The 16851-nt window shown below is 41.3% G+C and overlaps 1 protein-coding gene across 8 annotated transcripts in view; it reads left to right on the forward strand.

The window, feature by feature from the left end:
- Nucleotides 1-81: 81 nt before the first annotated feature.
- CNOT1 (CCR4-NOT transcription complex subunit 1) overlaps nt 82-16851 on the forward strand; it is a 102043-nt gene continuing 85273 nt past the window's right edge. For all 8 annotated transcript variants that reach the window (XR_007474200.1, XM_049703089.1, XM_049703092.1 and 5 more), the window contains exon 1: nt 82-221. The gene's annotated coding sequence lies outside the window, so the exon portion shown is untranslated. The remainder of the gene's footprint in view (nt 222-16851) is intronic.

The following is a 16851-nucleotide window of genomic DNA, read 5'->3' on the forward strand; positions in this document are numbered from 1 at the left end:
CGGGCGGGGTACGATCATTGGCTGGTGCTGGGGCCCTCCCTCCTCGGGCGGGCAGCGAATGATGAAATGGGAACGGGGAGGGGAAAGGCCGAGACGTGAGCGCGCGACCTCCGGCGCCATTTTGTAGAGAAACAAGCGGAGTTAACCGAAGAGGGGTCGAGGAGAGCCGGAGTCGGGGACCCAGGAGTTTCCTGTGTCCAGCGCCGCCGGAGCCGCCTGAGGTGAGGTGGGCTGGGGTCGGGTGCTGGGGCCGGCGGGCGGTGTCAGCTACGGAAAGCGGGTGCCGGTACGGGAAGGACCGGGGGTGGTCCCGGGGCCACTGGGAGCGTTTCCCGGCGCTCCGCTGTGTGAGGGGCAGTCGGGACGGGGAAGTGGAGAGGCGAGAGAGGGCGGACTCTCTCCCCTCGGCTGTAGAGTCTTTGGGCTCTGAAGAGAAGAGGCCGAGGCGAAGGCTCCATAAAGCGGAGGGCAGAGCGCGGGATGAGACCCGGGATGGACCCCGGCCCGGGCCTGGAGGCTCTGAGGGCGGCGGTGGCGGCAGCTGGGGCGGCTGGGCCTCGGTGCGCGCGGACTGCACCCTTCTCAGACCCCCACGAGCTCCTCAACTGCCGGATGGGTGCAGCGGGCATCGGCCCCGGAGGCCTAGCTCCGGGGGCGAGGGGCCCGTGTTTGGAGTACAGGCTCCCAGTTTCTCTGGGCGGACCTGGAACTGCCAGTCCCCTCCCCCGCCCCCAGCACGTTGTCAAATCCCGGGTGTTTCGGGTGTCCGCAGGTGGGAGGGGCGGGCGGGAGAGAGCACTTCCTCATTACTTCTTGCCACAGGTTTTGTTCCACTCGCGCGCCCGGGCGCTCACTCTGTCTCCAAAGTCGGCCCCCATCCACCGGGCCCAGTGTCTGTGCTGTAGTGGCGGTTCCGCTCATCCGTAGGCAGTGCCCGCTTCCTAGCCGAGCACTTGTAGGCCTCAGCGCTGGTGGCAGAGAGACTTACTACAGGTCTTACTAGAGGGTTCCGTGAGGCCAAACGCACAGGTGTTCTTTTTCAGTACCACCCCCTCTGTAGATTTCACACCACCGGGCTCCCACAGAGGAGTACCCTCACTAGGATGAAGCTTTAATGCTTAATGTCTGTGGTTTGGAAATGTTGTGTTTAAAGTAAACTTCGAGCAGAAACTTTGCCCCTTGAAGTCATTCAAATATCACAGTTTTTAGGGCTCTAATAAAAAGTATTTTTTTCCTGAAAGTGAGTAATAGCACTTAGTCTCCCTCTTTCTCTAAAATTCGATTGCCTTGGGGAGTTTATTTGACCAGTTAATAATTGAGTGAGTGTAGTTTATTACCGTTTGCGAAAAAAATTATGAACATTTGCCTCATGACAATCCGTTTGATAGGAGTTAGGGATACACGGATGAAAAAATGGTTGGACACGTACAAAATCAGGAAATAGGTCAAACAGAATAAGAACAAACTTGTTTGTGTAGAAGTATTTGGGTTTAATGTGCTCAGGTTGACATTCCTACCCATCCAAAGATTGGCAGTGTAGTATTTTAGCTATTAATAAGATATATGGTATCAGTTTAAATAATGCTGTTGTAGGACACTGCAGATTGTTACCTTGTCTGAGGAGAAAATGAGCTGATGATACATAAAGTTTTAGACATATAGTTGTGCTTTGACTGAAAAGGTCCCATGATGATAAAACTTGTTTAGAGAGTTGGTCTCTTTTCAACAAGTGGGGGCCCAAGTCCTTCCGTGGAAACTTAAGTCTAGAATCAAGGCACCAAGATTTGACCATCAATAACTGAAAGTATTACCCTTTCTTGCCTAAGATTGTAATCGTAGAAGTTTTAAGGCAGCCTTTTGTGGCATTATGGTGGAACAGAACTGAAACGCTTTTGGTTCCTAACTCACTCGAATGGATCTCTGGCTTAGCTTCTTTCTTTATGGTCTCTTAAATTTCTACTGGGGTTTTAAATCCCAGTCTCTTTAATATGGATCTTTTCAGGCTAAGTACTGTGATGTTCTCCTAACTTTGGGTTAAGTCATTAAAAAAAAAAAAGCAAAAACAATTGTGAGGACAGAAGAGGAAATGCTTCCTATTTCTTGACAGCATGTTTTAAGACTAATCTCAAATTATCCTTGCTTTTTCCAAGTATGTTTTTGGTTAGATTCTGATCTAGTTATGAAAAGCTTTCTTTTTAGCCAATTTAAATTTATGAACTTGAGTCTTTATTTCATTCTACCACGTAACAGATCTCTGGTACTCAATACCTTGGAAGAGAATTTATCACAATAATTTTAATTGAATGCTCAGATATTTCAAGACACTTATTTTTCATGAGAAGTTTATGATTCTTGAATTAACAAAAGTAGTACCTGCTATGAATTTGGTATATTCTTTTGTAAAAGAACAAAGCTGACTTTCAAGTCAGTTCATATTATTAGTTGAAGCATTTCTTAACCAGCCCTCTGATCAAACTGAACTTCCTGCTGGGAAGTTTCAAAATGGCATCCTACTGAGTCTTATTTTAAGACCTTATATAAAGAAAGATCCAGCAGTTCCTCTTCTGTTTGCTCACAATTTTTCAGAAGCATGTTTCAAAGCTAAAATGGGCTCAAAACCTTTTGCACCCTATATGTACACAGTAGTTAATTTTACCGTACTTTTCATTCATACATTTGCAAGAATGTAGCAAAGCAAATAAAACAAATTATTCGTTGGAAAGCATTGTTTGAGAAGTCACTAATTAGAGGTGTAGACTTAATCTGAAATCCTGTGTTGAGATTTGAAGGAAATGCAGCCTTTGGGAGTGTGGAGCATAGGTTTAAGAAATGCATTTCTGGGGGAAAAATGCATTTCTGTCTTTAATGCTGGAAGGCTCAGGATATACCTCTAGGCTAAATTAAAATGTTGAATGAGATGTTAAACTGTCTGCAGGAGAGGTGTTGGTTTTATTGTTGTGCTTTTTGGTTTTTTTTTGTTTTTTGGACTAATTATATGAAATGTAACATGGAATGAAAGCATATTGTGAAAGACACCATTTTATTGCTCTTAAACTTCATATTAAGAGCTCAGCATTTTCCCTTTCAGATAATTAGTTTGAAATTTTGTCACCTTGGATTTAGAGCTCTTAGTTTTGAAATGCAGTGTTACTTTTAAATTTTTTGGTAGACTCATAAGAATAGTTACTCCTTTGTTTCAGACCCTGTCTTTTCTGCAGTAGCTTTCTAACTAATCTCCAGTATCTTTTCCCCATCATTTGTTTATTGGATTTCTTTATTACATAAGTAATATGTGAATATGTTCTAATTGTAAATGATTCTGGGAATACAGTTAATTCTTTACATTAATGCCAAATTGTCTACTAAATCATTGGTTTGAAACTAGGCATCCTATACGCCAAAGTTTTTCAAGTACCTTGGCCTGGAGCTTATTGTGTAAGTATTGATCCCTCCCTACTTATAGCAGTATATTACAACTTACACTTTAGTTAAATTTAAGACTGTTGCACAGTGGTTCCCAAATACATTTTTGCCCCTTTTATCTGGAATATCATCGTCTGTATCTACAAAAACATTATCCATCATTCCAGTTCATACTCAGATGTACTGTCTATAATCTTTTCCCTGACTTCCCTAAGCAAAATTGATTTCTTACATTCCTCTTGGCTAGTTTCACTTATCTTTACCATGTATTGCCTTATAAGTTGTCTCATTTTATAGTAGGTAAGAAGTCTCCCATCCTCCAAACATATACATACAGTTGCCCTGAATGGTAATTGAATAATACTTCATTTGTTACAGTTGGGTAGATTTATAGAACATGGTGTTCTTGGAAAACAGTACACTCTGGTTTTCTTTTGAGGACACAGACTGTTTTTCTTGGAGCTATATACTTATAATTCTGTTGACATCTTTTAGAAGGTTAAACTTTGAAATCTAGTCATACAGAATTATGGTGTCATCTGTAGGAAATTGAAGCCCAGGAAAGTGAGGTGACTTCCTTAAGTTTAATGTTAGACCAGGTTTTCCTACTCTAGCCTAATGGTGATTCTGTCTTTCCGTACTGCTATTCAGTACAAGGAAAAGTTCTGTGAATCTGATCATTCATCATAAAGGTGAGAATAATCTATGATCAACCACTTATTTTTGGAGGACAAGACACAAGATTTGAGTTTTTCATCTCTTCAGTGTGAAAATATAAAACTCTAGTCTGACAAAAAGATAGTCTTTTGCAATTATTGGGAATGGTCATTACTTAACCTCAGTGTAATAAACTTGCATTTCCATTGAGGCCTTCAAAGGATGGAGCGACTTAAGTTTTAAAATGTTCTTCAGCACTGTAAATTGAATTGTGACAGATAATTTGAGTAAGTTTTCTTCTGGTGTAGTTACAGTTTTAAGATAAAGTAGTTCTAAGAAGGGTACTCTCTGTTACTATTTTTTAGTTATCTTAAATACATAGTGTATAGCTTTATAATTTTACACATGCTACTGGGAAGATGCTTCTGAATAGTCAGTTGATTTCAGATCAAGAACTTGGTTCTTTTCTGATTTTGGAGTAAACATGCTTTTTGGGCTCTTTTCACTTTTTCAGTTTTTAAAAATGGATGGTTATTTGCTAATACTAACAGTTGTTTAAACTATGCTGATGTACAGATTGTAGTAATTCTTCTAGAATTGTGAAGTGCCTTCCCTGGCGATCCAGTGGTTAAGACTCTGTGCTTCCGCTTCAGGGGTTGCGGGTTCAATCCCTGGTTGGGGAACTAAGATCCCACATGCTGAGTGTCCAAAAAATAAGTAAATAAGTAAAATAAGGTGAAATAAAATTGTGAAGCTATCCACACAAGGCTATTAAATGTGCTTTAAAAGTTACTATTAAGGTTCTGTTGCCTTTTTTTTGGCCACACCGCCCAGCATGTGGGTCTTAGTTCCCTGACCCCAGGGATCGAACCCGTGCCCCCTGCACTGGAAGTGCAGAGTCTTAACCACTGGACCACCAGGGAAGTCCCAGTCAACTCTTGATCCATTTGTTTTTATCCTTGGCAAAGCTTTCATTTCAAACCGATTTATTACCTGTTGACCATAATGTTCTTGAATATTTCCTTATCCCTTGCCAGCTGGGTTCTAAAAAAAAGTTTTACACTAGACCTTTCTAAGCCCAGTAATATATAATTTGGGGATGTCCTTGATTTGGATTACTCATATTAGTGCTTTTTGTTCTTTAGGTAATGAAGAGGTAAGTGTACCATGTATATATATCCACTGTTATGGCATGGATATTTTAGGAATATTCCTGTTCCCTTTTCAAACAGACAGTTACACCAAAGATTACAGAAGTTGAGGTTGTCTGTCCAAAGGTAAAATGTAAAAATTACTTGAAAGTATTTCATTTTGATTTTTGTCTTCTTCAATCAGTAAGCCCTCAAAGGATTCTGGCAACTGCAAAACGTTGGTATGGTAACTTACTTTAATATAGTAACCTTGTTTCGGGATATTTGTGTATAGCTTTGTAGGGTTCTTCTGTGTTTGGGTTTTAGTCACTAATTTCCTCTTAATGTGCTATTATCTACCTTGCTTTCTACCCTTGCTCCCCTGTAGTTTATTCTCAGTTCATCATCTGGAGTGATTCTTATATTTTTAAAAATTATATTGTGTCTTCTGCTCAAAACCACCCATTGATTCTCCATTTGTCTTTATTAAAAGCCAAAGAAAGTCCTTTTATCACCTACAGGATTTAGCCCTGCCCTATACCTCTTCATATGTTCCCCCTTCTCCCCAACTTACTCTCTTTACTCTCCCCCTCACTAAGTACTTCACCTACACTTGGCCTCCATGCTTTTTCTCACATATGCCATGTACTCTCTGAGGAAGCCTTTGCATTAACTGACAGTCCCTCTGTCTGGAACATTCTTCTCTCAGATATGTGCATGGCTAAACCCCTCAGCTCCTTAAAATTTCAAATACTACTTTCTCCATAAGGCTTACTCTGACCACCCTACTTTGCAATCTCCTCCCGCCCTCCTCACCCCCAGTGTGGTTCACCTTTACCCTTGCTATTTTTCCATAGTACTTAGTGTCTCTTGAAATGCTTGATAATTTTTTATGATTACTGTTTCTTTCCCCCATTGGGAATGCAGGGATGTATGCATGGCTGTTCACTGATGTATCTCAAATACCTGACACATAGTAAGTACTCAACAAGTATTTGACTAGGTTAATATACGTAATAGTAGTGTGTAAACTGTTTCTCTGATAAGTTTTGGTAGCCACTTCACATTAGCCATATACTATTTCCTACCATTTGGTGGATTTAAGTTGTGCTTGGCTTTGTATTAACTTTGTGGGAAGCCAAACTTGAGGTGTTCGCATGTAGGGCCCACCTGCAGAAAGTGGATGCAAAAGCTGTTTTCTCAATAAGGACACTATTGATGTTTGGGCAGAATAGTTTATTGGTGGTGCTGTCCTCCTTCCTTGCAAGATGTTTATTGCATCTCTAATTCTCATTGAATACCAGTGGCTCTCCCTTTCAAAATGCTTTTGGAGATGATATTGCCCTCTAGTTTATAAATACCAGTATAAATACCCTTTTGGGGTTCATATTTGTTGTCAGGGTTATTTTACTTAACTTTTATCCAACTATTGTTGGGGTAAGTCACAAGTTTACTTAAAATTATTTTAATTTTACAACAGCATATGTGAAAACACTACATATGGAAAAGGAATACCATATTTCACTGATTCTAAAAGAAATTTTTAACATTTTAACACCTCTGAAATTGGGATGTATCATGTCAGAAAAAAAACTGCCAAATAAAGTTTGTAAGCGATACATAAGATAGTGATGCTATCACAATTAAAGACAAACCAACCTGAAATGAGATTATGGAAAATTATCTCCGCCTTTGATGGGTGATGAAGGTAGAAGAAATTTACCAAACTTCGACTACATTTTGTTTTCTGTTAAGTCTGGTCAAATTGTATTTTAGGGACCTAGAAACTGAATATGGTATTGGACTTATTTAGCAGGGTTATGGAAAATTTTTGATGCCCTCAAAGCTGGTTGTTTGGTTGGGAGTGGTGGCAAAGAAGAGATAGGGAATAAACCCAAAGTATGTCCCCAGGCACTGATGAAAAGGATATTACACATGAAACAATAGAGAACAGTGTGATTAAATTTTAACAGTATGTGTCATGCATACTGAAGGGAAGGGAAGGTAGATCAGCACATCAACCTGTAGACAATCTGATGTGTTTGGAAGGTTTCAGAGGGGCTGGGGCTTGAGCTAGGCCCTGGTCTTATTACCTTATGGTTTTGTCCTCTTTATTTGCTTGCCTTCTGGTGACCACTAACGTCCCGGTCTTGAAGGTATTAGGGATCTCCTAGTTGGTAATTCTGATAATTTATAATAGTTTCTTTTTTTTTTTATACTGCCAAATGTATGTCATAAGATCTCTCCCCCATGGTTTTCATAGACTATTACGGATGTATTAGTTATCAGTTGCTGTACAACAAATGACCTCCAAATTTAGCTGTTTAAAGCTTCTTTGCTTTTTATTATTTCACAGGCACAACCTGGCTAGATGCTTCTGACTCAGTGTCTCTCACAAAGTTGCAGTGCAAGTATTCACAGGCCATACTCATCTCATGTCTGAAGGGTAGTGAGAAGGGTCTGAAGGGTACAAGCTTACTCATGTAGCAGTTGGCAGGTCTCAGATCCTTGCCGGCTATTGTTTGGGACATATCAGTTCTGTGCCACATTGCCCTCTCCACAGGGTTACTCACAACATGACTGCTTGCTTCTTTCTGTCAGAGCACAGGCTCGGAGAGAGGTAAACCAGACAGAAGTCAGTCTTCTTGTAACTTAATCTTGGAAATGGCTTTCTGTTCTCTTATTTTGAAGCCACGTTTAAGGTCCAGCCCACACTTAAGGGGAGCAGATTACTTAAAGGTGTAAGTAAATATTAGGCAGGGATCATTGGGGTTATTTTAGAGGCTGCCTACCACAGTGGACAAAGATTCTTCCTTGGAGCTCTCTTAGGGATGCTATCTGTTTCTAGGTTTTACTTATTACCATTAAGAAGAGGACTCTCCTTGGTTTCTGATATTAATCACTGTTTCTTCCACCTCTCTGTCCACTCTTTATTTCCCTTTTTGACTTCCTTTGTTTTTTTCTTATTGAAGTATAGTTGATTTACAATGTTATATGAGTTTCAGGTGTACAACGTAGTGATTCAATGTTTTTAGAGGTTATACTCTATTTAAAATTACTGTAAAATATTGGCTGTATTCCCTGTGCTGTACAATATATCCTTAGAGCTTATTTATTTTATACATAGTAGCTTGTACCTTTTAATCTCTTGCCCCTGTCTTGCCCCTTCTCCCATCCGTCTCCAACCTTTAACCACTAGTTTGTTCTGTCTGTGAATCTGTTTCTGTTTTGTTATATTCGTTTGTGTTTTTTTTAAGATTTCACATATAAGATAGCATACAGTATTTGTCTTTGACTCCACTAAGCATAATACCCTGTAGGTCCATCCACGTTGTTGCAAATGGCAGAATTTCTTTTTTTTTTTTTTTTTTTTGGTTGAGCCACATGGCATGTGGGATCTTAGCTCCCCGACCAGGGATTGAACCCACACCCCCAGCAGTGGGAGCATGGAGTCTTAACCACTGGACCACCAGGGAAGTCCCTCGTTTTTTTTATGCCTGAGTAATAGTCCATTTTATATATGTGTGTATATAAATGGGCACATCTACTTTATATATTCCTCCGTTGATGGACACTTACATTGCTTCCATATCTTGGCTGTTATAAATAATGCTGCTATGTGCATTGAGGTGCATGTATCTTTTCGAACTAGTGTTTTAATTTTCTTCTGACATATACCTGGGAGTGGAATTTCTGGATCATATAGTAGTTCTGTATTTAGGGTTTTTTTTTTTTTTTTGGTAATATTTATTTATTTGGTTGTGCCAGGTCTTAGTTGCAGCTCCTGGGCTCCTTAGTTGTGGCATGCAGGCAGGCATGTGGGCTCCTTAGTTGCAGCATGCATGTGGAATCTAGTTCCCTGACCAGGGGTCGAACCGGGTCCCCGGCATTTGGGAGCTCAGAGTCTTAACCACTGCACACCAGGGAAGTCCCTGTTTTTAGTTTTTGAGTTCCTCTGTTTTGGGTTGTTTTTTTCACCTTCCCTTAAGTGCTAAGCTTCCTTAGGACTCTCTGTAGCAGGGGTCCCCAACCCCTCCCCACCACACAGCAGGAGTTGAGTGGTGGGCAAGTGAGAGAAGCTTCATCTGCTTCTCCCCATCATAGCTCGCATTACCACCTGAACCTTTGCTCAAAATTACTGCCCGAACCATCCCCCCCGCCCCCCAGTAGAAAAATTGTCTTCCATAAAACTGGTCCCTGGTGCCAAAAAAGGTTGGGGAACTGCTACTCTATAGGCCCTCTCTTATTCTCATTTCTATAGTTCTCCCATGCTATCATCTATATGTTGATGACACTGAGATGTGTTATTAGCAGCCCACACTTTCCATGCTCCAGACTGTAAATCTAACTGCCCAGTGGATTTCATCTGTATGCTTTACTCAAGGCATGCCTCATTATCTTTCTTGCCCTTCACACTTTGTCTTCCTCAGTTGTTTCATGTCAGGAGTGAGTGGAACCCAGCTGCTTAGTCTGGAAAGGTGTGTTTGATTCCTTCTCTTTATTCACTTCTTTCCTTATTCTTCACAGTTTTAGAATCCTTGCAGTTCCCTCTTGAGTGCATTCACTTCTTTTTCCCACTGATAGTCTTAATTTCTCTGTGACCTACTCTTCTTTCTCAGTGTTTCACATTGTCAAGAGTAACTTCTAAAAGTTTTCACCCAATCATGTCTTCTTTTGGTAGGCAAAAGCAGGCTAGGGTTGTAACAAACAACCCCAAGGTATCAGTGGCTTAGCAAAGTAGACGTTTATACTCAGATAACTTTCCTCAGATAACTTTCATTGAGAGTGTTCATTTAGGTTACCTTCTATGCAGTAATTCAAGAACCGAGGCTCCTTCCATCTTTTGGTGCCACCCTCCTCTAGGTGTTAGGAGTTCTGTTCATAGCTGGTGCTTGGTGAAAGAACCAGAGGGTCGTGAGTAGGAGGTTTTATGGACCAGTGGCTGGTATCATATTTGGCCTACATTTCATTGGGTATAACTTAGTTTGTTGGCCACACCTGTGCAAGAGGCTGAGAAATATAGTCTAGCTGTTTATCCAGGAAGAGGAAACAGATTTGATGATTATCTAATCAGACTCTGCCACTTCCCTATTCCCTAAAACATATCTAAGGCAATCCAAATAGCTTCCAGGATTGTATTTATGATAAAATGCAAAATTCTGAAATGGATTCTGTACATACTAGAGAAGAAACCCACAAAATGAGTCCCAGTTACCTTCAGAAGGCTTTTCCTCTTGGCTAGTAACAGGATGAGTGTGGGGGGGGGTCCCCCAGGACTACCATCCCCAGGTTCAGGTTCAGTCACTAGAAGGACTCACAGGACTTGGCATATGGTTGTACTCAGGGTTATGATTTATTACAGCAAAAGGATACAAAGCAAAATCAGGAAAGGGAAAATGCATGTGGGGTGGAGTCCAGAGAAAACTAGGCTCATTCTCCCAAGCATGAGCCTCTTCTAGTGCCTCTCCCAGTGGAGTCACACAGGACCTACTTAATTCCTCCAGCAATTGTGACAGCATATGTGTATGAAATGCCTCCTGGCAGGGAAGCTTATTAGAAACTCAGTGCCTAGGTTGGTCATGTAGGCACCTTCTGCCTACCACATAGCAAAATTCCAGGTTCCCAGAGGGAAAGCAGGTGTTCAACATAAACCACGTTTTTGGGTACAGTTTAGGCACAGTGAGCCACTCTTATTAGTTCTGGGAGTGGGAATTCGTTCTCTCAAAATCCAAATTCTGACACCGGCCAAGAGCCAACCTGGCAAGCCTTCCTAAGTATAGCAGCCTCAGGCCTTCTATGTTAAATTAACTCTTCTGCACAGTGACTGAGGTTCAGACCTCTATAGATTGGGATTCTGTATAGAGAACCTTAGAATATGCAAACAAACAAACTTTATTGACCTAAGTTTTCTTTTCTCTCTCTCTCTTTTTTTTTTTTTTGGCTGCGTTGGGTCTTGGTTGCTGCGCGCGGGCTTTCTCTAGTTGCGGCGAGCTGGGGCTACTCTTTGTTGCAGTGTGCGGGCTTCTCATTGCGGTGGCTTCTCTTGTTGTGGAGCACGGGCTCTAGGTGCATGGGCTTCAGTAGTTGTGGCTTGCGGGCTCTAGAGCGCAGGTTCAGTAGTTGTGGCACACAAGCTTAGGTGCTCCGTGGCATGTGAGATCTTCCCGGACCAGGGCTCGAACCCATGTTCCCTGCATTGGCAGGCAGATTCTTAACCACTGCACCACCAGGGAAGCCCTAAAATTACTTTTCTATCAGTGGGGGAAAAAAGTTCAATTTCCTTTTCAGCTTCTTTCATCTAACTTTTCATTTATGGTTACTGTTTGTATCCTTCTAGATACTCTGCGTATAAGGACATACATACAACATGTCACTTGCTTTTAAAAACCCTAATAGATATTTCCAACCTTTCTAGCTTCTTTTTATTAGCGTTAAATGATATTCCATTTTATGATTTACTTAACCAGTGCCCTTTTGATGGATACCTAGGCAGTTCTCAGTTGATACATTTTAAACAGTTGGTCTGGGACTTCCCTGGTGGTCCAGTGGTAAAGAACCCACCTTGCAAAGCAGGGGACGTGGGTTGGATCCCTGGTCAGGGAACTAAGATCCCACATGCCTCGGGGCCACTGAGCTCGCAGGCCTCAACTAGGGAGTCTGTGTGCCGCAAACTACAGGGACCACATGCTCTGGAACCTGCGCACCACAACTACAGAGCCCATGCACCTTGGATCCTGCCCACCACAACTAGAGAGAAAACCCACACGCCACGGAAGAGAAGCCCGCGCGCCGCAACAAAAGATCCTGCATGCCTCAACGGAAGATCCCACGTGCCGCAACTAAGACTCTAAGCAGCCAAAAAATAAATTAAATAAATAATAAAGTAAATCTTAAAAAAATAAAGAGTTGGTCATTTCCTGGATGAAAAAGAAATGAGTTAAAAGACAAAGTGCAGAGATGGGGGTTTAGGGACCTAAAGCTCTTACTATTCATCACTTTCTGTAAGGTTGGAGATATTTATATCAGGAAATGGCATTAAAAGTTAGGGACTTCCCTGGTGGCACAGTGGTTAAGAATTTGCCTGCCAATGCAGGAGGACACAGGTTCGATCTCTGGTCTGGGAAGATCCCACATGCTGTGGAGCAGCTAAGCCGGCCTAAGCCAGTGTGCCACAACTACTAAGCCCACGTGCCTAGAGCCCATGCTCCGCAACAGAAGCCACTGCAGTGAGAAGCCTGCGCACCGCAATGAAGCAACTAGAGAAAGCCCGCGCGCAGCAACGAAGACTTAACACAGCCAAAAAAAAACACAAAAAAGAACCCCAAAACAATTAGACTCTTTAAAATATTGATTTTGAAGTTATAATACAAGTTTTAAAAATCATACATCTATTGCTCTATTATTATCATGTCTTCACAACTGTATTAGTAGCTGCAAGTTAAACTTTAAAGTTGAGATAATATCTTCCTCAACGAGTTATCAGGTTTAAATAAACTAATATAGTTGACCCTTGAATAGCATGAGAGGTGGAGCACCAACAGCTTTGAAGTCAAAATTTCACGGGTAACTTTACAGTTGGCTCTTTTTATCCATAGATTCAAACAACTTTGGATATAGTACTGTATTGAAAAAATCCACGAATAAGTGGATCCTCTCATTTCAAACCCCTGTTTAAGGGTCAACTGTATGTAAAATGCTTAGAACAATTCCAGTATTTAAGTGTTTGTTGTGATTATGCTCCTATAAGTTATCCTATTATGTACACAGTAATTATAACTGAAATTTTAATAAGTGAGCCAACATTTTGGATGAATGGCTTGGAACTGTGCAGTGTAAATCTAGAGTCCCTGCCTCCTGGAGGAATATTAAATATCAGGGTATGTATTTTGTTTTAAGTTAGTGCTTAGTTGGTCATGAAGTTCTGTAGAAAGTAGTGAGCTCTCTTAAAACCAAAGGAAGAAGTGGGACATCTGGGAAAATCAGTAATGGTTGCTTCTGGATGCTAGAGTACATACTTTTCCCTGATTTGTATGGGCCATTAGTACTTTGCAACTTTGTCAATTATGGTAACAGTACCCACATGTGGCCTTTTTTTTTTTGGCCACACCACAACGCATGTGGTATTTTAATTCCCCAACCAGGATCGAACCTGAGCCCCCTGCATTGGAAGCGTGGAGTCTTAACCACTGGACCGCCAGGGAAGTCCCTAATTTTATACTAAGATTAGTTAAAATTAAGTAAAATATTAAAAATTCAGTCACCCTAGCCACATTTCAAGTAGCCACATGTGGTTAGTAGCTGCCACATTGAACAGTGCTGTTGTGGAACATTTCCATAATTGGAGAAAATGAATGAGAGAAGAAGGCTCAACTCAGCTTCTTCTAATCAGGATGCTACTTTTAAGACTTGGGAATTTTCAAAGTCAGACTTTGGTATTAGTAGACCTCAGAATTCTATGTATTTTTAATACTGGAAGTTGGGGGTTCAATAAACTGATAGCCTTTGGTCTGGTCTATTTGGCTTCTTAAAGTACCTATTGGTACTTAAACCTAGAGCAAGTTAGGTGGTAACTATTAAGGTTGCTATGGGAAACCAAAGTGTCTTTAGACATGTCTTTGGTGCAGCTGAAAGAAATAAAGGGGAGAAAAAGGAATCAGTGGGAGGGGCTTTCCTTATCTTAGTAGCAAGAGGTTGCCTCAAGCTATACTTTTCTTAAACTAATCCCAGAGCTATTTGTAAAGTCAGTGGTTTTCTAACTTTAAAATGCATAAGAATCACCTCCAGAGTTTTTTGTTTTGTTTTGTTTTGTTTGCGGTTCTGCAGGCCTCTCACTGTTGTGGCCTCTCGCGTTGCGGAGGCTCAGTTGCAGAGGCTCAGCCTGCGTAGGGTCAGCAGCCATGGCTCCCGGGCCCAGACACTCCGCGGCATGTGGGATCTTCCCGGACCCAGGCACGAACCCGTGTCATCTGCATCGGCAGGCGGACTCTCAACCACTGCGCCACCAGGGAAGCCCACCTCCAGAGTTTAAAATGCAGTGTCCTGTTGTCTTTCCCTAAAGATTTTGACTCTTTTGGTGTAGGGTAATGCTTAGGAATCAGCATTTTATTTACTTTTAATTTTTTAATTATTTTTTTTTGGCCATGCTGCGTAGCTTGCAGGATCTTAGTTCCCTGACCAAGGATTGAACCCCTGCCCACGGCAGTGAAAGCTCAGAGTCCTAAACACTGGATAGCCAGGGAATTCCCAGGAATCAGCATTTTAAATACCTCTCTTTCTTCTCCCAGTTCTTATATACAGTTGCCTTAGTTGCAGGCATTACAGTAAATTCTGTATTCTGTTAAGCCCCTTGAGATCAGTGTTTACTTTTGTGTTTTCTGTAGCATCTAAAGTTATGTACATGGTATATGCTTAGGCTCAAATGTTTGAATTAATAGGAGGGCCACCTCTAGCAGATGATTTTTATGGTACACTGGAGCGAAATGGAAAAGGAGCATTTGACATTTTGCATAATCCTGATAAAATAAGGGATGATAATAGTAAACTTTTTCAATTAAAAATATTTTCAAAGTTTAATGAATTTGAGCTTGTTTCTGTAATCAGGTTTATGTCGGTTTTATGCTTGAAAAGGCTACATACATTTTAACAATCTCCAAATTGTTGACAGTCATCATCAAAGAGAAGCCTCATTTGCATAAATAAATATGTGATACATTTAAAACATTTTTTCGAGCTTTTTTTTTCCCGAGCCTTTTTGCAGTATGCGGGCCTCTCACTGTTGGGCCTCTCCCGTTGCGGAGCACGCGCAGGCTCAGCGGTCATGGCTCACAGGCCCAGCCGCTCTGCGGCACGTGGGATCTTCCCGGACCGGGGCATGAACCCGTGTCCCCTGCATCGGCAGGCAGACTGTCAACTACTGCGCCACCAGGGAAGCCCACCTCCAGAGTTTAAAATGCAGTGTCCTGTTGTCTTTCCCTAAAGATTTTGACTCTTTTGGTGTAGGGTAATGCTTAGGAATCAGCATTTTATTTACTTTTAATTTTTTAATTATTTTTTTTTGGCCATGCTGCGTAGCTTGCAGGATCTTAGTTCCCTGACCAAGGATTGAACCCCTGCCCACGGCAGTGAAAGCTCAGAGTCCTAAACACTGGATAGCCAGGGAATTCCCAGGAATCAGCATTTTAAATACCTCTCTTTCTTCTCCCAGTTCTTATATACAGTTGCCTTAGTTGCAGGCATTACAGTAAATTCTGTATTCTGTTAAGCCCCTTGAGATCAGTGTTTACTTTTGTGTTTTCTGTAGCATCTAAAGTTATGTACATGGTATATGCTTAGGCTCAAATGTTTGAATTAATAGGAGGGCCACCTCTAGCAGATGATTTTTATGGTACACTGGAGCGAAATGGAAAAGGAGCATTTGACATTTTGCATAATCCTGATAAAATAAGGGATGATAATAGTAAACTTTTTCAATTAAAAATATTTTCAAAGTTTAATGAATTTGAGCTTGTTTCTGTAATCAGGTTTATGTCGGTTTTATGCTTGAAAAGGCTACATACATTTTAACAATCTCCAAATTGTTGACAGTCATCATCAAAGAGAAGCCTCATTTGCATAAATAAATATGTGATACATTTAAAACATTTTTTCGAGCTTTTTTTTTCCCGAGCCTTTTTGCAGTATGCGGGCCTCTCACTGTTGGGCCTCTCCCGTTGCGGAGCACGCGCAGGCTCAGCGGTCATGGCTCACAGGCCCAGCCGCTCTGCGGCACGTGGGATCTTCCCGGACCGGGGCATGAACCCGTGTCCCCTGCATCGGCAGGCAGACTGTCAACTACTGCGCCACCAGGGAAGCCCAAGGCTCATCCTTTTTTATTGACAAAATGTAATACCTTTAGAAAAATGTGAATGTATTTTGAGCCCAACATTAAAAATGATGTGAAAGTAAAGATGAAGCTTTAATTTGAGAGTTTGTGTGCATAGCAGCATTGCAGCTGTCTTGGATGCCACTTTAACAGAGAAGACAAGAGATTTAAGGGTATTAATTGCTCCTGTCAGAAGCCAACCACTCAGCTTTACCATATCATCACTCTGGACCAGTCAGTACCAATTTGGTCTGCCTGGCTATACTCCTTTAGCATGTGGTTTGTAAACTTCTCCATCAGCTCCACTGAAAAGATTTGATAGTTGCTTACTTTTTAGCTAGCTGTTAAAGCTGATGTTGAGGTGATAGAGCATCATCCACTGTGCTTGTAATGGATACCTCCTGTTGTTGCCTTGAGGGCTTAGGAGATCCTTATCCCTGCTACACCTCCTGCCTCTTAAAGATAAACCCTTTGGGAAAGCTGTGATATAGTTGAGGCCTAATTTTACCAATGGGGAGGGGGAAGCATAGAGGTTCATCACTTATTCAAGGTCATTTACCCTTGTGTTATGTGTAGTTACTGGTATTATGGCTTTAAATTTTGAATTATTTTAAAAATTGCTTAAACTTAGCTTAAATTTTCATTTTGTAAAAATTACCATATACTTGTAAAAATTAAAATACACTTGAGTACAAAGTGAATTTTTGGAAATCCTATCACGTGCTTGTAATTCCTGCTTTAAATTATAAAGGTAATACATGCCCCCATCCTCAGTTTTGT

This window comes from Orcinus orca, chromosome 20 (assembly GCF_937001465.1).
Source record: "Orcinus orca chromosome 20, mOrcOrc1.1, whole genome shotgun sequence".
NCBI classification, from domain to species: domain Eukaryota; kingdom Metazoa; phylum Chordata; class Mammalia; order Artiodactyla; family Delphinidae; genus Orcinus; species Orcinus orca.